This window comes from Peromyscus californicus, unplaced genomic scaffold, assembly GCF_007827085.1.
Source record: "Peromyscus californicus insignis strain IS unplaced genomic scaffold, ASM782708v3 Scaffold_16__1_contigs__length_79575227, whole genome shotgun sequence".
NCBI classification, from domain to species: domain Eukaryota; kingdom Metazoa; phylum Chordata; class Mammalia; order Rodentia; family Cricetidae; genus Peromyscus; species Peromyscus californicus.
In genome coordinates, this window is record NW_026294458.1 from 49486199 (window position 1) to 49512950 (window position 26752).

A 26752-nucleotide genomic window follows, 5' to 3' on the forward strand; every position below is an offset into this window, starting at 1 on the left:
CTGTTTCACGATTCTATCAAAATCACAGAATAAGGGAGAAGATGGAGACTGAGTATGGGCTTCATTTAAATATTTAATGCTGTATTGAAATTCGATAAATTTATCACAGTAGGAAATTATGCTTGAGGACCAAGTACTTTAAAGCACTTTGGTAGAGATTTTTGTACTGAAATCACGATGGAATTCTTTGTGCATGTAAAAATGTCTTCTTTCTATATAGAAAACCTATGCAATATAGTTTTTCATATATTTGCATATATGTAGATGATGATGAAGATAGATAGACAGACAGACAGATAGATAGATAGATAGGTAGGTAGAAATGATATATATGAAGGAGATAGATGATAAATAGACAATAAGTAGATGGAAAAGTTGATATAGATCTTAGAGATTATCCAGTCTACTTGAATGGCACAACAAAACTTTTGAATAACTCTGGAAATATTAGTTTCATTATTTCTTGAGAAAGATCAACATTGGGTAACATAAAATTGGTTCTTCAATTTTCTATATAATTTGAGTCAATGAAATCTTATAAAATATTGACATTTTTAAGTTTGAGCCATTGGAAGGCAAGATATCTTTCCACCACTAGGGGGCACCAAGGATGGTTAGCTATCAGAAGCAGTGTAGGTATAATAATGAACAGGGTAATAAAATGAGGTAATGATACAAACCCTTAGCACATTTTAGGGAGAGGAAAATGAAATGATTAATTATGTTTTTGTATTACAAATAAATAATACTAGGTTTGTTGTTGTGGGATAACAGATGAAACCGAATAAATAACAGAATTTTTGAGTGGGCCATTAATTCTGATTGAATGTACAGCAGGAACATGTGCTAAGATTACAGCAAATAGTAGCTTGCTTTTCAGGTACTCAAGTATTATGTTATCGACTACTGGAAATGGTTTCATTGGTACTAACCATTTTCCTAACTTCAGATGTAAAACGGTTGCCTACTGTTGCTATGTCCTTGCCCAAAGCAGATGTTGAAACAGACCTCAAGCACATCTTACATGTCCTTCACATATACCATATTACTAATAACTATGCCTATCTGAACAACTAATCCATTTGCATCATTTAAATTTTTTTCAAAACCGTAGTCAACCACTTCACAAGAATTATATTAAGTCTATATTGGAACAGTTAGGTGTTTTGCTTTTAACACATACTAGAAAACATTCAGAGCACAAATAAATAATAGAAGTTGTGCTAAGGAGATATATTTGCTTATATTTTATTCGTGAATGGTATGAGTGTTTGTTAGTGCATGTATACAACTTGTGTCTGCTGATGGGTGTATCTGTGTGTACATGCATGGGAATGTCAGAAGTAAATCTACCTTTTTTGAGTCAGGGTTTCTCAATTGCTTACAATAAGCCAAATAGACTGTGTTGCCTATCAGAAAGCTCTAGGTGTCTGCTGTTCTCTGCCTTGTCCGCTCTGGGATCACTAGGACATGCCACTATACCTGGCTTTTTATACATAATCTCTGGAGCTCAAATTTAGGTCTTATTGATTTTGCTCTCTTCAGCCCCAAATTATTTTAAACAGAAAAAATGTATGTGTTGTCTTCCTGAGGTTGTGTCTGCTCTGTTCAATTATGGTTAAAGCTATTTCAAACCTGCCTGATTCCAGGATTCCCGAGTCTTCACAGCTTCCCTCTCCTGCTTAGGAGAGATCTCACGCTCATGACATTTTTCTCTCATCTTTCTCTTCAAAGTTAATGGGTCAAAGATTTACCCAAAGCTATCAGTGAAGGGCCTGGATATCTAATGTAAGATTTAGGAGCTAGATACTAGAAATGACAAATTCTCAAAATCTGTTGAATATTCTTCATATGGAGTACATGCTCCTGGATGGAGATAGTACTCCTCACATCTAGACAAAGAGACATTGGATCCCTTACCCATGGGGTCTTCTCCAACATATGCCTACAACATACCCTTGGCATTATGACCATACAGTCACCAATTGAGTTATGATTCTGGAGAAAGAGTAACTATCCTTTCAACTAAGATGTCACCCATTTCTGTAAACCGATTCTCATTGTACCAAGACTGTCTCTTTCTCAGTGACTCATTTCCAGTGTCTTCACCTATGAGACAAATAAAGGCTATACAATGAGAGCAGGCTGTAGAATCTGAAAGATTTTAAGTTCACTAAGGTGGAACATAAGGATTCTGACCCGGTTTGGTGGTAAGGGAAGGAAATGGCTAAATTCCCTAAGTGGTCACTGATTTTGTTTGTTTATGGGCTGTTTATTTATTCATGTGTATCAAAAGGAAACTATATTTAAAAGCCTGTAATCAGTTTCTTAAAGTAAACCATTCCACTATTTAGGGAATAATTTCAAGGAATGTACATGATTTAAGCTGGGACTACAAGTTTGTTACCTTAATTCAAAAAAGACCAAGGGTCAAGACACCAGAGCAACTGGCACAAAGGAGAATTGGAAGGGAATCCAGGTCTACTCTATAAAAGGGACAAAATCATAGCCTTTGTTCCAAGGACTTCTTCTCTCTAAATACGGGGAGTATATACATATGCGTAGAGTGCATTTGCTAAGGGTTAGCACTTGACCCAGAAAAAGCTACCGGCTTTGACAATAGAGATATTATTACTTGATTGTTTCTACTCTCTATTGTTTTAAGATTGTGGTGAAATACACATAGGATTAAATTTCCCATTTTATCCACTTCTAGGTATGAAGTTCATTGGCATTGCTTATCTTCAAACTATTGTATATCCATCATCACTATCCTATTCCAAAACAGTTTTCATTAGTCCAAGTAAAAATATTGAACTTTGTGAGGATTAGTCTTATTTTAGGAATATGTATCGTGACAATTTCATACATATGCACTATATTTTGAACATATATATGCCCCATTTACCTTTCTTATCTTCTTCCCATTCCCAACATGGTTCCTCCTTTTTTATGTCTGTGTGCGTGTGCGTGTGCGTGTGCGTGTGCGTGTGCGTGTGTGTGTGTGTGTGTGTGTGTGTGTGTGTGTGTGTGTGTTTCCTTTCTCTTCTTCCTATGTGTGGATGAAGAAGTGAAACACTAACTCCTGCCTCTGTGCTGCCCATGTATGTTGCATGGTTTATACCATGTACTCTCTCCATCTGGAATGATTTGCAGACTGCTGGATCTTGATAAAACATTTGAAATTTAACCAGCAAGTTTAAGAATTGCCTTCAATCATTTTTTATGACATCTGTAATAAAGGGTATAAACATCATGTTGATTTCTTATAATTTTGTGGGAATGTTATAATCAGTGAAATTTCTCTATCCAGCATATGAAATCATGGTAAAATTACCACTTGGATACTCAGAAGTTTATACATGACCTCGTTTCTTTATTTTTTGGAAAAAAATTCACAGACTTATACAACTGACATAATTTAAATTGTCAAAATTTACTTTGTGTGTGTGTGTGAGTGTACATGTGTATGGTTTATAAGTGTGGGTAAATGTTTAAATGTGCCTATGATAAGAATATGGAGGCTCAGAGTTCATGTGCTGGTTGTCTTGATCTTAGATTGTCAGGGTTATGGTCAGGTACTATATTCACTAAGCCACCTCATCAGCCCTTGATAAACTTTTGCAGAATATTTCATTGTGACTACGTAGAATATTTTAAGGTGACTATGATCTTCATGTATATTTAAGAGATGAAAGTAAAGAACTTGTCAATTTTGAATTTCTGTATGCTTTAAAATATCTATTTAAATATGTATTAAAATCAATCTATTTAAAATAGTTACTTTATATTAGAGTTGATTATTTTTCAATGCAAAAAAGTAATCAAGTTTTCATGGCTTACTAAATCTATACATGCATCTCTTGTTATATATTCATTTTATGTTGGTAATTTCAGTTTCAGCAACAAAATTACAATGAAAAAAATAATCATATACAATTGTCTTTTCTCTGAATTGTCAAAGTAGCATGTCATATAATGAATGTTAGAGTCTCTTAGGAGATAGCTTCAAGAAAGAAGAATTAGGATACAAAATTGATACCTAGAGATTGTATTCTGGTCTTAGCATAAAATTTATATATTTGTAATTACACATTTTTGGTGCATTAAGCATCTGCAAATCCTAAAGAAGTGTAAAAACTCGAGCAACAGCAATACCTTGCAAAGTCTTTTTTTCTTTTTCTTTTAACTATTTTTGCAAGAGTTGTACTGATTATTTAACCAAGGGCGCCACACATGCTAGGAAGAATTCTACAACTCGGCTGTGTCCTCGATCTTACAGTGTCTTCCCAGTAGTTCTTTCCTTCCCTTAGACACAACAAGTAACTCGTAGAGATAGGAGTAAATTACAGTAAGTGAAGATATAGAAAAGAATATGAGCCGGGCGGTGGTGGCGCATGCCTTTAATCCCAGCACTCGGGAGGCAGAGCCAGGCGGATCTCTGTGAGTTCGAGGCCAGCCTGGGCTACCAAGTGAGTTCCAGGAAAGGCGCAAAGCTACACAGAGAAACCCTGTCTCGAAAAACCAAAAAAAAAAAAAAAAAAAAAAAGAATATGAATATAGTGACTAATCCAGGTTATGACTACAAATAGTTTAGTTGCCTATTTCTGGGTTGCCTAAATTTGAGTCAGGACTTAAAATTTAAAAAGTTAAAAATAAAATAAAATAAGCATTGCTGAAGATAGAGTATAATTTCTAAACTGCAAATCTTTTTTTAATAATTTGTTTATTTATACTTTATGTGATTGCTGGTGGTTTTTGTTTTTTGGGGTTTTTTTTTGGGGGGGGGTTGATTTTTTGAGACAGGGTTTCTCTGTGTAGTTTTGGTGCCTGTCCTGAATCTCACTCTGTAGACCAGGCTGCCCTCGAACTCACAAAGATCTGCCTGACTCTGCCTAACTAGTGCTGGAATTAAAGGCATGTGCCCCCACCATCTGGCTGTGTCTTGATGTTTTGCCTGCAAGTGTGTCCGTGATAGGGTATCAGATCTCGGAGTTACAGAAAAATCAAATTTTGTCATTTCTTAAGGAATAGAGAACAAAGGTTTTGGCATAAATGAAAACGAGGAATAAATTTAGAGACATAAATACACATGTTCTCAAATCAAGGTAGGTAACAACCCACCATGGTCAAGACGTTAAACACCAGAACAGAAACTGGCTCCTAAGACTTGCTCTTTTCCACCTTCTCAGATGTAAAGATGGAAGCGGTAATTAGGTCATGAACACTTGCCAGTCTGGAGAAATCACGGAGTACTCAGCTCTTGGTTAATAGGCTGCACGCATCACTGCATGGTGCTCTCACTGATCTAGCAGGCTGGGGATTTCTCTTCTACAGCATCTTCTCAGCCACTACATGACCAGGCTATCTGGTTACATGCACAGAGCTTTAAACATCTGCCAGCTGAACAATTAACCTGAGTACAAAGTCAAAAACCAGCAAGAAGTTGTATGACCCAGTGCTGATATCAGACACAAGAGTCAAGAGATGTTTCTTTTAAAAGGCTTTTTCCAGAATGTGGCATTCTCCAGTTTGGTGGTGGTGGGAGAGGGGGGCTAGCATGAAGTGTGTACATTTGCCAGGGCAAACTGATACTTCAGAATCAGATCATGAAGTTGACGCCTGGCATCTGCTCAGTCCATCTAGAAGCATTTGAGGTAGAAGATGGAGGGGCTGGACTTGTCATACTCCTGCTTGCTGATCGAAATCTGCCGGAAGGTGGAGAGCGAGTCTAGGATAGAACCACCAATCCATACTGGGTACTTGAACTCAGGGGGAGCTGTGATCTTGATCTTCATTGTGCTAGGTGCTATGGCTGTGGTCTCTTTCTGTATCTGGTCAGCAATGCCTGGATATGTAGTGGTGCCACCAGCCAGGAATGTGGTGGCACACAGGTCCCTGTTGATGTCCACATTACACTTCATTATGGAGTTGAACATGATCTCATGGATGCCACAGAACTCCAAGCCTAGGAAGGAAGGATGCAAGAGCACCTCTGGATGTTGTAATCTTTCAGTGCCAATGGTGATCAACTGCCTATCTCGATGAGGTGTTACAGCATTGGCGATTTCTTGCTCAAAATCCAGGGTAATACAGCACAACTTTTCCTCAGTGTCACACATGATCTCATACTCTGCAGTGGTAGGGAAGCTGTAGTCTAGCTCAGTCAGGATCTTCATGAGGCAGTCTGTGAGATCCTGGCCAGCCAATTCTGGCCAAAAGATAGCACAAGGAAGGGTGTTAACTTATTATAGGTACTGTATGTGTGACTGGGTTAACAGAGTCCATGACAGTTCCATGATAGCCACAGAAGCATGCAGAGTCAGCATCACCTAAATGGCCACACACATAGAATGGGATATTGCAGGATTCAAACATTATCTGCATCATCTTCCCTCTGTTAGCTGGGGGTTCAGGGTAGCCTTAATCAGAAGCTCTTGGTGCTCTCCAGGGCCAAACACAATTCATTTTAGAAAGCATGGTGCCAGATCTTCCCCTATGTTATTCCAGTTGGTGACAGTGCCTTGCTCTATGGGACACTTCAGGGTTAAAATACTTCTCTTGCTCTTAGCCTCATGATCCATGTAAGATTCCGACGTGCTCATGCCCACCATGACCCTCTTATGTTGGAAGTGCTGAAGAGGGGAACATGGCCCTGGGTCATTGTCACCAGCAAATCCTGCTTTACTCATGCTGGAGTCATTGTCAGTGATGAGCAGGGCCATTTCCTCTCCCATTTCAATCAGTGGAGTCCAGGGAAACTGAGCAGGAAATAGATATACTGTGTAGACCTGCAATGGAGAGACTCTACCAATCTTTTATACCAGTATTGAAAGATTACATTAACAGGAACACAGAAAATATGAGGTCTATATTTTCTGACCTTAACCAATTAATTCTTTGATATAACATTAGTATCTTTTGTTATTTACATATATTTTCTTTTGAGTATTTTCTATAGACTTATATATAACATCTATTATCCTTGAACTGATAATTTATGCCTCTTAAAACATTTTGCTACTTTGATAAGCCTTCAATGATAATTTTTGCATGAATGACTATCAGATATCTGCTTCTAACATTCACCTGTGCTCTGTGAAAAACTACAGCCTTCTCCCATTGCTGGTATATACTTGGGAATTCATAATTATTTATGATACTCTTGCTGCAAAACTCATGAAGATCACCATGCTTCTCCCAATCACCTTTGTCTTAGGGCCTCTTTGAATTTAAAAAGTATAATGCCAAATTCTAAACACCCAAATTCAAGTCATAGGTCTACTAACTATATTTAAAATAATCCATTGTAGTTTTACAATCCTGTTATGATTTCACCTACCAGTGCCAACTCCAACTCAACAAAATGGGTTATCCCAATTTATTATTGTTTCTAGATTTCCTCCACTTCAATTCTTTTTGTCTTTTATATGCCTGGGATTGTACAGAACATTCAATTTTGCAAGGAGTTATAAGGATGATACAAGGTCTAAAGTTCAAATAACTGATAAGGATTAATCTGAAGGGCTCCATCCAGATGAAAAAAACATCACCTAAAAGAATCCAGGTAAGTGTATCCTGGCTGAAAAGCAACCCACATTTTTGTCCTGTTTATATTCTGAAGTACCATAGGCTTCAGAATAACTCTTAAATTCTTTAAGCATACCTGCAAATGAAGCTGACATGCAGATAGGTTAAAAAAAATTGTTGTATCCAGGAACATAACTTTGCTCTAATCTATACTTATCAGAATATATCCATACTCTTTTCTTAAATTTGGAGGGTGTATTTTAAAAGTCTAATTATAATGGATGATCATCAGTAGATGTGGCATCAGAATCCAGGTGATGTAAGTTTTGCCTCAAGAGCAACATAAAGGACTCATAGTGACAACTGAAATATTTAAAGGCTATCTGAAGAAGAAAATTGCATTTAACTGATAGAATTGAGAGAACACACTATTATATTGGCAATATTTTTGTGACAATATGAGATAAATTTTGTTAGCAATTTTAAGTGTTTCTGTAGCCCATGTCATGCAATTATATGGCTATGCTGATAGAAAAGTTTTCAGCAAATGTCTACTGGGGACAGTAATTCAATTATAGCAGATGGGAGGACATGCATTGGCATGAGGGAACAGGATTGCGGCAATCACTTTCCTCAATCTGCCGCTAATGAGATTTATACTTCATACAATATCATTTCCTCTCAGGTTGGGATAGAATCTTTGAAGGCACAGCTAACAAGCTCACTCCTTAAACCCCTTTCAGTTTTTAAAACTTTCAAAATGTTGATGTCTTTATCTTTTTGAAATCTTTAAGAAACAAGAAAACACTATGTTCTATCTAAACATGTTTCTTTTATTTTTTTTCTTTTTTAAAAAAATCTCCTCCAATTTCCCCAATTTGTAATTCCTACTACAAACCCAGAAAATGCGATGGGAAGCTGGTAAAAAATGCCTTTGTCCTTTGCAGGCATACAAACAGAGAGGACCATTATTGTTCTCAGATTCATTGCAGAGGGAATTTTTTGCATAGAGATACATTTGACATAAGCACTTCAGCGTTTTGATCATCACTATTGAATCAGCTGCTCTAATTTCAAGAAAGAGATTACCATCTCCCTCCGCCTGAATCTTTGGATTCTGAAAGGTCTGGTCTAGGCAGTTCATATCTTCAGACAAAGAATAAACTAAGTGGGAAACTGATACCAGGAGAATGTAAATGTCCTCATCAAAATAAAGATTAAAGTATGGACTCCAGTGTAATGTAACTCTTATGGGCATCTTTCGACTTTCCATATCTGGTCTGCTTATTCCCCATGACATTTGAAAATGAGGCAGTGTTTTCTTATTTAACTTGAAAAGTCTTCTGCATTCTTTACCCTTGTTCTCATTTTGTAAAATTTGAATTAATGTGCTGTTTCTACATGGAATCTTTTCTAATAAAGTCCAAGCATACATAACCTCTTTTAGGTCATCCAGTACCAAATGGTCAGCCCTAAAAAATGCATGCAAGTAACATTATACATAATGAACTGGTTATACTTAAGATTATACATATATATATATATATATTTACAGATGTACATATAATAATAATAACTAAATAGAAATAATAAATTCAAAATTGAGAAAATTGGCATATGGAAAGTTTTGAAGGGAGAAAGGAAAGGGAGAAATGTACTTGTAATCTCAAAAATAAAAGAAAAATTTTCTTTGTCTTTGTTACATCTCCATAGAAACCATTGTAATGAACCACTTAAAAGATTTCTTTGCACTTTTCATTAAAAACAAACGTACCACTATCCCCCTTCATATCTTACTTAAAAAAGAAATAAAAAACTTTTTCATGTCATTCCATTTTATATTTTTACATTTCAGTTGACATTAATTGAGCTCTTTATGACTGACTACATGCAAAATTACGTAAATGTGACAAAGAAACATGTTTTCTAGGAACTTTTAAATTTTGGGGAAGGAAAAACAAAATGGCTAGCAGACTTAGCGGCACCTATATGCTTCAGCAAAGGCAGTTAAAGGATGTACAGAATATATCTTAATAGCCATTTAAACAAAGCCAGAGTGTTCAAAAGCAGATACTTGAAGAGCTTCCTGAATGGCATCTCCTCCCTTTCTTCCACATCGTATGAGCACAAAGCTAGGAATCTGCCATACTTAAGAACCTGGTACTAATTATGAATATACAAGTGTCGTGTGGTATTTACTTTTCTGTAAGTTGAAGCCTCTATTGTACAAAGGGATTGATAGCAGAAGAGTAGTCTTAAAAGTATTTTTCAGTTTGCTGAGAATTAGGGATATTTTTCTGCTTAAGATTGTACATTGTTTATATATTAGAGAGTGTCTTTTGCCCATGGTTCCTTTTTAGGGATGATGAATAGGTTGGCTAAGAAAGGGTATTAATTCCAGGAAAGATTTATTGAGAATTATTCCTGTGAGGTGTAAAGGGTGTTGTTTATCTGTTTCCTCTGGAGTGAAATAGAAGGAAAGGAAATAAATGGTAAAGCTAAGAAAAATTCAAAAGATAGATAAGACAGACAAGATTTGGGAAGTACACAAAACCAACAAGACCCAGAAAGCTCCTGAAATTTCACAAGGCATATTCTCCCTAGGGGTATATAAGCATTAACAGCTGCTGCAGAGAGGAATCCCCAATGCTGAATCAATTGGTATGTTGTGCAGGGAGCTCCAGGGATGAAGCTTTGTGTGCTCTCACACAGCTAACATGGGGATATGTTGAGTCACTTGTGCTCTGTACCTCAACTATACTCATGGATTTAACTACAATAAAATCATTACTTTGTTAATATAGACTAGAGTGGGATCATATCTTTGTCCTATCATCAGTGTCCTCTGAGATGAATAGATGCTTGCTCCTCTCTCTCCAGGTAAAGTTACACAACAAGGGCATGAGCAAGAATACACAGGGAAAGTCTTTGAATTATATATAGTTCTGACCTCTGAGATCTGGGATAAAGGAGGGGAATCAAAGAGATGAGAAATAATTTCAGAATGTATCACACTTCTAGGACACCAAAATGATGGATCAATAGTATTATGAAAAGACACACAGGGTTGTGATTTCCTCACAAAAACTTGAACAGAAATATCACACAGATAGAATGTTACCTCATTGGTGTTCAATTGGTTAAATTAATAACACTGAGGAACTAGGGAAGTGTTTCAGTGGGTAAAGAGTTTGTCACATAAGTGTAATGAGTTCAGTTTCTCAAAGCCCCTGCAAACCCAGGCAGAGTAGCAGGTGTCCATAATCCCAGTGTTCCTGTGCCCAGATGGGCATTGGAAACTGGAGAAATCCCAGAATTTTTTTGGCCAGATAGCTTGGCACATGCACAAAGAACAACAAAAATACTCTGTCAAGGTAAAAGCAAGGGCAAACACCTGAAGTTGTCTTCCAATATCCACACGTGTACCATTCTAGGCATGGGTCTGTTTGTATGCAAAAGTAACCACTTTGCACATGCACACACACACCTCTGCACTCACCACATGGAGGGGTAAAGGAGTGAGGAAGGGGGAGAGAGACAGACAGAGAGAGAAAGAGAAAGGTAATATTATAAGAGGCATTAAAAATAGATACTGACAGTACAGTCGTCATTTTAAATGCCATATTCTTTGTGTTTGTAGTGAAAAGGAATTCTATATCTATATATTTATTTTCTTCCACATTTTCAGACTATATCAAGATTTTATCTTATATATTTGTCACAGAAAAGAATCTGAATGAATGGATGCATAAATTCAACGCTAGAACTCATTTTTGAGGTAATATATTACCTAGCATTCTTTTGTCAACTATTTATATAGTTGACTCACTGTTTCAAATGTGATTTTCTGGTTGGGCTGCTGACTCATTCTTTTGCTCTCTTGTGCAAGAATTTGTAAAGCATGCATATGTTTTTAACATTTACTTGCCCTTTTATCCACTACTCTCTCCAGAAAAAAAGTCATTAAATAAGAAGAGCAGAAATAACATGAATTGCAGTTATTGTCAAAGTACTTTGCAAATATCAAATAAATAGTCAGTGCTGCATGCCTGGCCTTGAATCTCTGAAGACAACCTTTTGTTTTTCCATTTGATTGAACATACATTACAAAAGATCTAGCATTTTATATGGCATAAATCATGAAGGAAATATTTTGCTGGAAATTGTTGTTAAGGATGCTCAGAAAATAACTTTAAATACTGTAAAAATTTTGGTAACAGGAGGCCATCAAGGGCATGAGTGCTAGGATTGGGATTGAGTTAAAATATTGAATACAGAGTATGTATGTAGAATATCCAACCATGAATGCTAATTAAAATGTGATATATAATGAATAATTTTAAAGTATGGAAATTACTAGCTTTCTCCCAGACACTGTCTCTTAAATGCCTTGTAACTCCATGGTTTTAAGTTTCATTCGTAAGTTCTTTAGATAGTACCTTCATTAAGATGTGAATACCATTGTTCATTATCCGATCCTACTAGATACTGCAAATGCTATATAATACATGTATGTTATTGATGGCCTAACATATTAATACAATGGTATTTACTATGCATTCCTACTCACTTATGATTGAACAGTACTTCATCAAGCAAAATTATGGGCACAAAAATAATCAACATCTAAAATTATTTCAAAATGACCAATACATTTACCTACTGACCAGCACCACACAGATATGCACATAGGTGACGCATGGTATATTGAATAAGAAATTAACAGTTTAACTTTAGAATAAATGTCAATGTGTAGCTATCCTTTCAATACTACCTAGTAGGTAAGGGAGTGTCAAGATGGCTTTATAGATAAAGAAACTTCCCTCACAAGCCTAGTCACTTGAGGTTGATTCTCCAAATTTCTTTAAAGGTAGAAAAAGAAAAGTACTCCACAAAATTAGAATTCTATCTTTAAAAGTATAGTATGGCACAGACACTTTCACATACCACACACTCTCATACACACACACATACTCTCTCTCTCTCTCTCTCTCTCTCTCTCTCTCTCTCTCTCTCTCTCTCTCTCTCACACACACACACACACACACACACACACACACAGAGAGAGAGAGAGAGAGAGAGAGAGAGAGAGAGAGAGAGAGAGAGAGAGAGAGAGAGAGAGAGAAATAAGTAAATAAATAATAGATAAATAGAGAGATAAATAACCAAAAAATAAATGAATGTTACCTTGGAACATTCAGACATTCAGCCATGTTCTGGGAAATGTGTCATCTCTCCAAGGCCATAATTTCCATTTGCCTAGTTCTCTCTGTGGGCTATACTCAAGTGCTTTCCTTAAATATACATCTTGCTTACGTAGGCAACATACCACAAAATCTTTTCTAATTCTCATTGGATATCATGGAATGCATAGAAAAACAACAACAGCATAGCATTTGCTGTCTTAAAAAATAAGATCAGATGAACATATATGTCTTTTTTTCTGGTTTTAATGATGGAAGTTGGGTGGTTTCTAATTGGATTTGAATGTTATTTCTCATCTTTTTCTCTTTAATTGGCAAGGAATTCCTGATTATTGTAAGGAGAGACTAACAAAAATGTCAGTCACTAAGGCAAATGTTATTTCCTATTATCAATCATCTAATACCATGCAGATTATACAGCTTCCAATAACTTTCTGAAAAAGATCAAAATGAGAAACATTGTTATCTCAAAATGCTTCCCAGCCATGTGGTAATGCTAGGCAAGTTTAAAAAATATACCACTTGGTACCTGTTATCTAAGAAGTTTCTAATGTGAAGTCAAAAAGCTTTTGGACAGAACTCAGCAGATTACATACTATATGTAGCTACCATATTTAAATCTTTGTTAAATAAATAAATTCCAATAAAATGTAAAAAGTAGTACCAAACATTTTGAGAGTCATGATCATAAAATTGAGAGATGCCACAAGTTTTCTGTTATATGTGAATCTGATCTTAGAACTTTTAGACTTATGGACTTAATTTAGAGTGTCTGAATAGAACAAGAAGTTACACACTAGGGAAGATTACAGACCTTTGGGTGGGGGAATTATAGTAAAATACACATGATATGGAAGTAGGATGGAAGACACTGGGGGCTAATGGCTTAATCGAGGTTAGAAGCAAGGGGTGGAAGAGAAGAGGAAGTGAGGAATGTGTTAATGGACAAACAGGGATGTATGAAGACAATTTATTGAAACTCATTATGTTGTAAGCTCATTAAATACTATATAATTCTAAAAAATGGAGGTTGAATTGAGATACCCTGAAGGGGTCGACAATATTTCTATTGAAAATCATAGGCTATTAAATGGAATTCTCAATGGCATTTTTGGGGTACAACCCGATGACTTCTTGATCAGGGAGGCCTTAGAAAACACACAAACACACCACACACACACACACACACACACACACAGAGTACAACACAGTTTATCCCCATTGTTCTCAGCTACCAACCAGTATTAGATGTTAAGTCCCTGCTGCTGTAAACACAACACACACTACTTCCATCACATAGAGAAATGAAGCTGGACTGACATAGGAACTTCCTCCCTACTGGCTAACCTTACTGTTCAGAATGCCGGAAACTTCAAGTCACAAGTAGACACAAGTTATCAGTTTACACATCCAGTAGTGGACTCTGCTTGCTACAGTACCAACCTATCATGAAAGCTGTGTCTGTGCGTTTGATAGTTTCATGACAATTTTTAGAATAATCAACCATCTTCTGATGGAATTTGAAGCCAAGTTTATAGAAGGAATTCATGCCTAGAATTCTAAACCTGGTCAAATGCTGATGGGAGGGGAGATCTTAGGCTCTGGGGTCAAACCTACTAGTTTTGTTTTGTTAAACGGATGAGTTAGCAAACTGTCTTCTAAATATGTATAACTGTGTCCCTGTATGCAGATCAGTGCTTCTCTGAACCTTAGTCAGAGAAGCTTCTTTTGTAGTAAGCAACAGCAATGTAGAGACTCATCATTTCTAGTAGCTTCTCATCTAGAGGTGGGGCATCATGAGCCCCTCACCTACTAATGCTAGGAATACTGAGTGGCTTGATCTTGCACATGTCTTGTGTGTGTTTATGAGTGCAGTGGCCATGGCATGTCCAGAAAATAGTATTTTGTAGGACTCTTTCCCCATCCTCTGACTCTTATTTTCTCTCTTTGCCCTCTTCTGTGATGATCCTGAACCTCCGAGGGATTGATAAAGATATACTAATTAGGATTGAGCCCTGGAGTTTTACAATGAACACCATTTTGGTTTTCATACATTTGTATTGATTTTTTGAGAATTTTACATCATGGACCCAGATCACACTCAAACTCCAGTCCAACTAGGTCAAACTGGTCACCCTGTTACTCCCCCCCCCCCCATAAAAAGAAGAAGAAGCAGAAGGAGGAGGAGGAGAGGATGAGGAGGAGGAGAAGGAGGAGGAGGAGGAGGGAGAAGAAGAAGGAGAAGAAGAAGAAGAAGAAAAGTCCAAAGTCCAATTTGTAATTTGTGTTGCCCATATACTCACTGGAACATGGTTAACTCCCAGTTGCCAATCTCTTAAAGAAAACTGAGTCCTTCCCCACCACCTACACCCCTGCCAGGAGCCATTAATTGTGGGGAACTCCACTTCAGCATTCTTTTCACCCTTTTTAAGAGTTCTCTTGATGACTATCTGTCTATGCTTCTACTTCTTTAGGGGGGTGGGCATTGGGATGGGTTAAAGTCCATGGTCAATGTTCCCACTGAAGGCCATGAAGATGTCTATGGCCTGTGCTGCCACTCAAAGCTATATTATCTAATATTTTAAATAATTATTTATTTTCCATAAGGAAAAAGACAAACACATAATTAAAATTATTCACATTTACTCTTTGAAAATAACATGAAATTTTTTTTAGCTAAATACAAACTATACAACTGATTTAAACTTAAAAACTGTTTAAAACTTGTACAGAAATATATATGTAGGAGAAAATATAATAGATAACTTAAAATGAATTACAGAGATAGATTTATATTTTCTTTATACTAATTTATAGTGTTTATTTGTTTATATTATCTCCTCCTTAAAAAGCTAAGAATAAAAACACAATATAAAGTAAATAGTGATAATATGGTATCAGAGACAAATGGATAAGTTGGTAGGGAAACATGTCTCCAAACACCTACTCTGGATGAACAAATGTTCCTAAAAGGAGCTGTGACTACAAAGCTGATTGGTTGATTAGAACTTTAATGATGTGTAGAGATTAGGATATTGCATGCACCCAACCAAAGTGTTTTAGGCTGTATTTATCTCAATGAATAGCCATTTATTGCCTGCTTCTATACGTGATCTAAACTTTGCTTATACCAAATAAATCTGTTAGAATATGTGAACAAGCCACTACTTTCTACGACTCCAATAGCTAAGAACGTTGTCAGGTGACATCTGAGGCCTATGGCACAGGAATCCACAGGAAGGAAGGAAGGAGAGAAAGAAGGAAGGAAGGAAGGAAGGACAAGAGAAGAAAAAAAAGTCACATGAAATCAAGAAACACAGGATTTCAGGCAATCTAAATATATGGTCCCAGCCATGATCAGTATTTAGCTCCTGAATAAACAAACTCGTATTGCTTTAGCCGTGAGAGCTCTGTTTCCTGTACTACAAATAAAATAACATATTAGGCATGTTTATGACCTAATTAGTATTTTTTTCTCTTTCTTTCTTTCTTTTTCTTTCTTTCTCTCTCTCTCTTTCTTTCTTTCTTCTTCCTTCTTCCTTCCTTCCTTCCTTCTTTCCTTTTTTTTTTCTTTTTTTCTTTTTGCCAACTGTCACTCCTGTTTCCTATAGGCAGTTTGGTAAAACTGACAATATTCTATCCCACAAAATATATATGCACTATGGCAGCTTCCTTACACAAGGAGATTGCTTTAGGAATGTTAGACACCCAGTTTGTAGACAGGGTCCTGGCTGTCCTGGTATGGTGGAAGCCAAACTGAAGATAAATAAATGGAGAATTTGTACACATTTTGAAGGTTGTCCATTGCATATGTGGTATAGAGGTCTCTTGTCCCTCTCTCATATTCTCTCTTATAAATGTTGAAAAGAAAGAAGCATGTCCTTGAATGTTTTATGTGAAATGGCAAAAGTGTCTCGATTTAAGTATACATGAAATCATTGCAATAGTACCCCACTCCAACACTCTCCTATATATCTATATTCCTTAACAATAATCTTGATTATGCCAAAGAAACTGTTCAAGGTCCTCTTTAGAAATCAGCTCCCTTAGTTGTTTTCAAAACCCTGGGTAGTCATCGCTACCTCATCTGATGGATAAGAAAACGAACACACTGAACTATTAATTCATGCTGTCCACAAATGCACTGTAAGCGAGAAATAATAGACTCATGCTTGGAAAACATGCATTCTTGTTCTAACTGAAGGGAGGATTGTACATGGAATATGAATGTGGCTTCTCAGACATCTCGTCTGTGTAGGAATAAATAATATGCAGAGGACTCACACTACTATCCTGATCTCCTGTTTCATAGTGGACTCAGTTGTTGTGTCTCACACACCCCAGCCCACAACTCCAGTTTCAATGTGTCTTTTGTCCCTTTGGGCTTTGAAAAAATTTTATCTTTTTTGATAGGATGGAGAGACACGGAGTATAATCTTTGCCTCCTATGGAAACTTTATTGATTAAATGAATACTCTTCCGTGCAAATGCCTTTTAAAATGATTTTTAAATTCATTAGATATTTTTGGGATACATCTCCAATTAAGAATTCATTCTGCAAATAACTATGACTGCTTGTTGCCACCTGGTAAGCACCAAGTCAGAGATGCAATTCATGAACATGCAACTTCCCTTCAGAAGAAAACAAATGTTTGAAACTGTCAACCAAAATGACTAAGTCTCTATTCTTTTCCATGCTAACATTTGTCGTAGAATTATACTGTTTTAATATAAACATTAATACAAAGTTGAATTTTTGTTTTTCATAAAATGTGACTATAAATGTGACAAAAAGATTTTACTACACTTAATAAAAAATTTTAGAATACCATATACAATTTTAACTCAGAATTGGAAAGTTTCAATTTATATAATCATAAGCCATCAATATATCCATGCTTTCCTCCCACTAAATATGAGACATATCTGTAAAATATAGTAAAGTATTTCTTGAAAGGCAATTTCAGTTATACAAGAAGTCAATATTTTATGTACTTAAGAAAAAAATCTCTTTCTACTAGATAAAAAAAAAAAAATGGACCACTCAAATAAATAGCTCTTAACAATGTGAACTTGTCCCAAATCAATTCTTTCCTGGGCTATTATTCATTTGAAAGATTTTACTACTTCGTGGTACAGCTTCATAAAACACAGATGAACAAGATATTTGCAAAAACATATCTGTGATTAAGTTACATTTCTTTCCATAGAGTCATGGAATATGCACTTTAAACTTTAACAAATGCTGCCCCCCCCTCCATAATTCTTTCTTCTATCAGTTAATCTATGTACACTTGCTGCTCATTCTCACCACCAGTGTGTACACAGTACTTTTAGTTCTGGCAAATTCAAAAGCTCTTCCTTTCTTCCTTCTTTCCTTCTTTCCTTCCTTCCTTTCTTCTTTCCACCCTGACTTCCTGCCTCCATCTCTCTCTCTCTCTCTCTCTCTCTCTCTCTCTCTCTCTCTCTCTCTCTCTCTCTCTCTCTCTCTCTCTCTCTCTCTCTCCACCGTAACTAGAAAGTACCTAAAGCTTAGTTTAGAGAATACAAGGAAATATTTGTATGCATCTGCTCTTAGTCTTCCCTTTCCTGGAGGAAAAGATCAATAAATTCCAATATATTTAACTTAAGACTTTGGTTTCTTAAAAACTAAAACATGAGAAAGACCTATCTGATGAGCAATCACATTAGATGTATATGTGTGTATATGTATACATATTTTTAATAAGAGTATTAAGAATAATATGAGCTCTTGTATATCATTTAAAAAGAGAAAATGTGACCACATTCATTGTGAAAAATGCATGCCTGTGCTACATGCTAAAGTAGATCTGGGCACTTAAGCACATTAAAAAAAATCAGGAAAAAAAAAACAAACACTCACTAAAAGATGACCTTTTATATTCTCATGCAAGTATTTCAGACATCATATTAAGCATATCCAATATTTGATGAAATTGAACCTCTTTATAGAACTTTTGAAATTATGCAATAGTATTACTTCTTGAAAAACAGGTTGATTTATCTTATAACATTGAAAATTTCCATAGAATTTTATGAGGTAATATCATTCCTGAAACATAATGTATATGTATATCTGGAAGCATGATGGGACTTTTCAATGAGACAGTCTTCAAAATTAAAACAATAAAAACACTCAGAAATAATTATTCATCCAAGAATTTACAGTCAAACAATGAGCTAAATTACATTAGCTGGACAAAAATCCATTTTAATACTAGAAATCAGTTGAATTAGGAAAAAAAATTAAAAGAAAAATAATTTCCTAAGTATATATAAGTATCTGAAAGTTACCCTAATAGTTAACATTAGAAGAAATAAAATTGCTTATGTATAGAATTATAAGGAAAATTCAGTAGTCTGATTGATCATAAATTATTGACTAAGTTAATATTGCTTATGCATAAACATTTATATATGTGTATTATATATAAATATTTACATATTAAATGCACATGCATATATATCATATTTATTTGCATGAGATGGCAGAAAAGAAGCATTGACAAAAAGCTGTGAGGAGAGTAATGAAATACATGTGATCATCAGTAGAGTGGGATATTAAGTTGGAAGCTTACAGTGGAGGTATGTGTCAGGGATATACAGGGTTGGAGTGAGGCCAAGGACATAAATCAGTCAAAATTAAGTATTCACAAAAACAGCATAAATAAACCTCTTAATTTGCATAATAATTTAAAATTTAAAAGTAAAATATTAACAAATATTTAGAGGAGAAAAACTTCATATTTGTGACAAGTGGAGGATAAACTCTAACTTTGAAATAAAATGCAAGCTAATGTAATTCTTTCTGATTTCTGTGGCAGGTATTCAAGATCACAATTACATGGATTGTATTAATACAGTACATTGTGTATTTGCATGAAATCAACAAAGAATGAAATTTTTATAAGTTTTATTGTGTATAAAACAAAATAGAAATGTATATGAAATAATAAGCATGAAAAAGCTAGGATTATCTTTCACACTTTAATGAGGTCAAGCAAATACATCTTTTATCTAAATTTTTGTTACTGGATTACCTGCATATTTTACCCTCTTAGTTTTACATATTAAATCTTTATTCCTTTTAAAACTAAATATTTCTGATAGTTCAAACCAATATTTAGTATTCTGTAATAGTTTGTTTATAGTCACAGAGACTTTATGTAAAATGGGTAGAAGTTTTAACTCTATTCCTTGGAAAGGTATTGAACACCTTGTTTGTCATTGAACGTATTTTCTAGAGGCATTCATTCAGCTGTTACTGACTTCTTCAAACAGATTGAAAAATAGAAATGTTTGCCAAAGCCTTCTTGCATAGAACGTGCATTTTTCAAAAGATGACAGAGAATAGGATGGGCGGCAGTAAAGGATCAAAGCTGAAAGCTGAAAATGGCCTCCACTCCAGTTACGGAATAAAAGGCAACGTTTTTGTCTTTATAGTGGAACTGTTGCCAGTAGAACACAAAATGAATTTAATGGAGCCCCCAAAACATAACAACTTGAATAAAATGCATTTTTTGTTGACGGAAAAAAAAAAAGAAAACAATCTCGTGGGTCACAATGTTTTGATCCCGTGAATTCAGATCCCTTTGAAGGTTATTTATATTGATTTATAGAGTGTCTTGTTATTATGAAAGGCTATTGCCTTCACTCTGAGGCTTTTCTTTTGCAAAAAGAAATGAGATTATCCAGCTGATATCATTAAAGTAAGAGCAAAATTACATTAAAATGCAATGTTTGAGAGTTGAACATGAAAGTCAAAGATTTTGCATTCCTCCTCTACATTTTCCAAGCCTAGAAACCATTTAGAGTGAACTCAGATCAGTTTTCAAGAGGAAATGAAACACCTGACTTCTACTATCAAAGCCTGTTTGCTTTAGTAATTTAGGAAAGTTTAAAACACTCATTTTTACTTTAATCTAAAAATCAACAGTATAGAACAAATGACATTCAATGTAAGGAGAATGAATTACTTCAAAACTAAACTTAGAATGGATGCAGTGCTACTTAGAGTGACTAATTTTACCATAGATTTTAGCTGGGAAAATATTTGTCAAGAACACTTAAGCAATTTTTATAAAACGTGGTACACATACATGAATCTACAATCTCACTTTGTTTTTACACTTTAAATATTCGAACTAACTATTTACATTATAACTGCTATAAATATAAGTAACTTATACTGCTTAGTATCACATGCCTATACTTTAATCATTTGTCTTGTTGCATTCCATCATCTGCAGTGATAATAGCTTTGAACCACCTAACTGTTGAATCAGTAAAATAAAATAACCTAAACAAAAAAAGCAGATGGGAACACTGCAGAATTTTACCAAACATTTTAAGAACAGACATGGATTCTTATTAAATTATATAAAAAGTATTTTAAAGGAGTAATTCATTATAAACTCATCCTCAGAGGACACTTTCACCCTGATGTTCAAATTAGTAAAGGAGACAGCACAAGAGAAAAGTACAAATCAATATCATTGATAAATATAGATGCAAAAATCTTCAACAAAATATGAGAAAACTGAGTCATTTAAAAGATTATTTACCCTTGAATACCTAAGGTCCATATCAGGATAATACAATAAACATGTCAAATTGATGAATGTGATAAATCTGCATGCATAAACCAACTGAATATAATAGATAGTCCAGAGTGTTACATATGTACCTTCATCTGGTTTTCTATAAAGTTTTGATAAATGGTTCTAAGACAATTAATATATGCTGTAGGATGTCTTTCTGTATGCTGTGAATATGTGTTGCTCTGATTGGTTGATAAATAAAATGCTGATTGGCCAGGAGCCAGGCAGGAAGTATAGGTGGGCCAGCAGATGAGGAGAATTCTGGGAATTGGAAGGACTGAGTCAGGAGTCACTAGCCAGATACAGAGGAAGCAAGATGACTCCAGCTTAGACTATTAGAAATAGTGGAGAGGACACCTGAACTGAATTGGCTTATCCCAGTGACCAGATCAGTGAATACCTTAACTGTTATCACAGAGCTTTTCTCCAGTGACTGATGGAAGCAGATGCAGAGATCCACAGCCAAACACCAAGCAGAGCTCCAGGAGTCCAGTCAAAGAGAGAATAGGGGTTGATTCTATGAACAACTTCACCAAGGTCATGATGGGGAAACGTGCAGAGACAACCAAACCAAGCTAGTGGGAACTCATGAAAGTTGGATCAATGGCTGTGGAGCCTGCATGGACTGTGCTAGGCCCTCTGCATAGGGAGATAGTTGTGTAACCTGATCTGCTTGGGGGGCCCCCTGGTGGTAGGATCAGAATCCATCCCTGGTGCATGAGTGGACTTATTGGAGCCTACTACCTATGATGGGACACCTCCAACAGCCTTGAGGCAGGGGGAGGGGCTTGGACTTGCCTCTACTGGATGTGCCTCCCTATACCAGGCCTTGCCTTTATTGTGGATTGGGAGGATGGAAGAGGGGAATCTTTGATTGGTGTGTAAAATGAAAGGAAAAAAAATTTCTTAATTAAAAAAAGAAAATAAGCAGGCTTTTAAGGGATAATAATGAAATAAAATATACAAAAGTAAAATAAAAACTAACACATCAGAGTTGGAATAAAAAAAAAAAAAAACAGAAGGAAAAGAGTTGGAGAGAAGGCACAAGAATCAGAGACCTATGTGTTAGCACACTCCGGAATCTCATAAAAGCACTACACTGGAAATCATAATGTATACACAGAGGACCTGATGTGGACTTTTCCTGTGCTTGCTGCCTCAGTCTCTTTGAATTCATGTGAGCTTTGCTCATGTAGGTTTAAAAGGTCTTGTTTTCTTGGTGTCCTCCATTCCCTCTGGATCTAATAATCTTTCCTCTTTCTCTTCCACAAGGTTCCCTGAGCCCTGAGGGTAAGGATTTGATGGAGAGATCCTGTTTAGGAGTATGGGTTCCAAAATGGCTCACTCTGTGCATAATGTCTATCTATGGGTCTCTGTTTTTGTTCCCATCTGCTGCAGGAGAAAGTTTCCCTGTTGATGCCTAGGCAAGCTACATTATGCTATATTGGGAGGTCCTGCTGGTTTTAGGTTACAGTCTACCCTGGCCTGGCAGCTTTCTCCAAGCTTCACAACATGGATTCCCTCCCCAGTGAGACTTCCTGCTCTATACCTGCCCTTATTTGGAGGATATCTCTAGGCCTGGATGTCTGATCTATGTCAAGGACAACCCTTGACATAGTTCCCTGCAAATGCTGTTCCCCTGCCATCCACATGATAATTATGTTAATGCTCTAGCCATTTTGATAGGGCCATACTCCCCCTTATCCAGCAATATGATAGGAGTCTACCTCTTAAAGCAAATTAGGGTTTGCCTGCCCCCAGGCTTCCTAATCCTATATATTCCCTATACTCTGGAATAAAGTTGAGTTGTCTCATTGAAGTCTGTCCTGGAGGAATATCTCCATCGTATCCACAGCTGCGGGAACCATGTTCCCTGCTTCTGCTTTTTCCACCGTCATGGACCGATAATGGCCTAAGATCTTCAAGGAAGAAGGAGACTCACATTGTTATAGTAATTATTCTTTTGACAGTCACAATACACTCTAAATAACAAAATATATTCTAACACCAAAGGCAGCTTACATTTTAAATCAGATTCCCAAATAAAGCTGACCTCAAGTTTGGTGTTTACTGAGTATTTCTGGCATCGTCACTGGATTCTCACTTTCCAAAATAAATACATAGGAAGAAGTGATTAATTCACTTTGTCTGTGCTCCATCATTGGAATTTTCTTGTTTCAAACCTCCAGTAACTTATAAAAATTTAAATTAAATATTCATAGGTAGACGTCTTACATTCATTATTTGGCATGAGCCTTAGACAAATTGCATCATAATGCAGTGAGGATTTTCTAACACAAGAATGGGGTAAGCTGTATTTTAATTCATGTTTTCATTGGGCACTTTTGACATTAAATATAAAGCAATGGTTTTCCCAGGGAGGTCCAGAATAAGAATATTAGGGTGATTTTAATTAGTCTCCACCAGCAGGATGGGTTTACCTGTGTGATTGTCCATGTGAAATGCATATAAATCCTGGAGCATCACTCATGAATTTAAATCAGAATGCTCATCAACTAAATGTTGGCAAGGTGAAAGATAAAAGCCAGTGAAGGTCCTTCCCAGCCTGTGTCACTAATGATAAACAGTATTAACTGCTTCTGTAGGCACTAATGCTGCTATCTTGGGAACACAGGCAGCTACCATGAGAACTTTACAGCTTCACTAATCATACTTTTGTTTGTCACAAAATACAAAACAAAATTTCAACAAGGAAGCAGTAAATACTAGAATTTTTGAACAAAAGAAGGTCACATAAATATGTAGATCTCTAAATATTTGTAGGATTCCTCATTAAATATCATGTTCATTATTATAACATTTTATTATAGGTAAAAAACAAAAACCACAGAACAATAGAAAATTTAGTGAAACATGAGTGGATTCATTAGCGAGCATCTCTTGTCTAAAGGTAGTGTGAATTCAGTCAATGTTTTAATGCTACAAAATATTTATTTGAACAAAGGAAGTTTTTTCCCAGAAATTAGCATTTCAAAATTGGATTATTAAAAATAATTTAGTTCGTCTAGTTCATTAAATTCTTGTTTTGTGGTATTGTGTTTTATATGGTAATACTTTCAGAAATTCCATTGTTTATAATTTGGAATGCAAAATATTCATTACTGAGTAAATTTTAAGGTGTGTCACACAAAATTAAGATAAATGCAAAAAATTCCTATATCTAATATGGTCAGTAACAAAAATATATGGTCCATTCAAAACACAGGTATTCCATATCTTTTGTCCTAAGGAAACACACATAAATTCCAAATAATGTGTCCTTTTAAAATCCCAAAAATTATTTTGAGCACTGTGTAATACTCAGGTACTTCTCAGCACTGTAAGAACTGTTACATCCCCAAATCATTCTGTGCTTTCTACTTTGTTCAATGGCCTCATTTTCTTCTTAAATTTTCTTTCTTCGATAACATTCCTAACATGTTTTACTCCAATTTCCTACTTCCACTACATTTCCAATGAGGTTAATAAAATGATGTTTCAAGAAGTTCAAATAATTAATCAACCAATTAGTTAACTCTGCTACTAATTATACAAAAGTCTTGTCTTCTGGTCCCTGTTGTGTGATTGCTTTAAAATATTGCATGGTGACTTCAGGTACTACATCCCAATATGGGCATTGTTAGTAGTGCTATGTTAAAACTCAAGGGCAGCTAAGTAACATGCATACAGTAGAAAAGGCATGTATGACCAGCCAGAGCACACCCTTTAAGACCACAAAACTCTCTAATGAGGATGATCCTGACGTGAAGTCTTATGTTTACCTTGGCTGATGTCAGTTTTGTTTCTTAAAAAACACTATGACACTAATACTTATCTTATGAAGTTGTTTTGCAGAGTAAATTGCATAATATATATATGAGCTTGTTAGAATAAAAGCTGAATACATTATGTATATGGTAATTGGCTTATTATATTTAAATGGGTCACTTTAGAATTGGTTATTGAAGTGTATAAAATAACAAGGAAATATATTGAGTACATTTATTTAACTATTTTAAATATAGCATATAAACATCATATAATTAATTGCCTAGGAAATAGGATCCTGAATTTTTTATAGTGCTGATGGTTCATATGCACAATTATATTGACAAAGAATTAAGAACCAAGTTTTATATTTTTTCTTAAATGAAGGCAGAGAGAAAATTTTATGAATTCAGTTTTAGTAGGCCAGAAATTATTTCATTGAGTATCTGATTCTAAATATGTTTTTGTCATTATTGTCATCTTTATATTTGTATGTATATTAGATTATATTATATTTACTAAAAACTGTGGTTGGAACCACGTAGATTTGGTTGTAAAACCCAATTCTTTCAAAGTGAGTGGTATTAACTTTGCTCATCTGACCTTGAATTTCCCCTCCTTGAAAATGTACACTCTATATATGGAAAAGATTTATGGAGGGGACAATCTCTGTATTACACAGATACTATCCAAGACTCCTTAGAAGTTTATTTTGCTGTTCCACATATAGAGGAAAGAAAAGAAAGGTAAGTCCAAAGAATCATTAGTCTTTATTGAAATAGCTTGAAATAGCTACTGTGTGTCACACTCACTACACACACACACACACACACACACACACACACACACACACACACAAACACACACACACACACACACATAAATCCACACATTTACTAAGAATTAGATGAGTACTTGGGTCTAATTTTGCATTAATTTCTTTTTTAAAAATGTTACACTTATTTGTATTCAGGGAGCTGTTTTATTGAGCTGATTTCACATAGAATCAAGATATTCTAAAAGTTTGCCTTCTTTCAACAAAATTTCAACTCTTAAAATAACAAAAAGTATCAAAACCACTACCAAAAAAATAACTGAGGAGGGGAAAAATGAATATGAAAAGAGGAATAAATAAGAACTTTTGAGAATGCTGTTTCTCTTGGTAAATGCTATCATCACAAAAATTAAGTATAAAAGTCACTCGGTATTGACTGTTTCAGAGCAATGCATAGAAATTTTTAGTTTTTAGATTAGCATTTCTAGAAAGCAAGGGTATATATCTGTAAAATGTGTGAGGAGGCAATATAAATATAGGTTTACCATTGTTAGCTGTCCTTTTCCTAATTTGTACATAAGTCTTAGCTATTTTCGTTCATGAGATATCAAGTACTTCTCTTATTACCACAGGGAAAATTAAAACTCCACTTCAAGAAAATATGTGAAAATAATACTAATCCACATTGTGCTAGCCCATTCTTCTGGAATCTGAACTGACACTTCCAACACTGTACTTTTTTCTCTTCCATGTCACTATTGTTAAAGATAAAATTAGATCTTCAGAAGCCAGTGGTCTGTGAAGGACACAATAACTCTCTATCACAAGTGAACAATTGTTAGTGATGTACAATG

The 26752-nt window shown here is 35.4% G+C and overlaps 1 protein-coding gene and 1 pseudogene across 1 annotated transcript in view; both read right to left on the reverse strand.

Moving 5' to 3' along the window:
* Nucleotides 1-26752, reverse strand: part of Cadm2 (cell adhesion molecule 2) — a 974322-nt gene that overhangs the window by 597951 nt on the left and 349619 nt on the right. The window lies entirely within an intron of this gene.
* On the reverse strand, nucleotides 4877-6826 carry LOC128112157 (actin, cytoplasmic 2-like; annotated as a pseudogene).